We start from the raw sequence: 1,221 nt of genomic DNA on the forward strand, positions 1-1,221 counted from the left end.
TGCATTATCATTGTTATTTTTTCTTCTTCTTCCTCTTCCTCTTTTTTTTTTGAATTTTTTTTTATTATCTTCGTCATCGTCATCGTCATCATCATCATCCTTTTTTTTTCTTTTTCTTCAACAACATCGTCTTCTTCTTCTTCTTGTTTGATTTATTCTCCTCGTTCTTTTTCTTTCTCATTCTCCGTTATTATCATCGCCGTCGTCGTCTTCTTCGTTTTCTTCTTCTCCTATATGTTTAGAAAACTAGAACACAGAAATTTTGATTTACAATACAAAAAATTTTGATACACAACACATAAATTTTTAAGTGACCATATGTGTAGAATATTGACACACAATCATAAAATACACACAACACAAAAATTTTTATATATAGCACATAAATTTTGGTGTACATCACAAAATTTTTTGATGGACTACATATTCAAAACATTGATTTCCAACCAATAATATACAGCACAAAAATTTCAATATGCAACACAAATTTTTGGCACACAGCCTTTAGAGTTTGAACTGAAGTTTTAAGGGCCAATAAAAAGTTTTAACATAAAAATTATATAATAACATTCATATTAAAATAAAATGTCTAAATAATTATTTTTAAAATTTGTTAGAAATATAACAAAAAATAAATAGTTTTACAAATAAAAATAATTTTAAAATAATACTCTTTAAATATTGAGTGACTTAAAATTTTAATAATTAAATCAAAATAAAAAATTTTAGTAATTTTTTAATATAAATAACAAAATTATCATTAAAAAGATCAACTAAATTAATTTCAAAATAATTGATTTATTTTTTTTTTTTGAGGTCTTTAGCTTTTTTCTTTGTAGGGAGTGATATTAAGAATGTGTAAAAGTTTTGTTAGTCTTCAATTAATTAGTTTGTTATTCATGTGAAATAAAAAAATTATATTAATTGTATGAAAAAGCTATAATGAAACATAGGAAACAAGAGAGTATGAGATTGGTAGGATCGGAGATGCAATAAAAATGAAAAAGGTGAGTTCATAAAAAATGTTATACTCAATTAAACTAATCATATCAAATAAAAATCTACTCATCTAGTACTAATAATTTTATAAAAGAGTTGGGGGCAGCCATGGTCCTCATTGCCGATGCAAAGATTCGTCCTTGTATACAACACATAAAAATTTTTATGTATATCACAAAATTTTTTGAAATATTATATATTTATTAGAACATTAACTTATTT

Source organism: Arachis ipaensis, chromosome B05 (assembly GCF_000816755.2).
Source record: "Arachis ipaensis cultivar K30076 chromosome B05, Araip1.1, whole genome shotgun sequence".
NCBI lineage: Eukaryota > Viridiplantae > Streptophyta > Magnoliopsida > Fabales > Fabaceae > Arachis > Arachis ipaensis.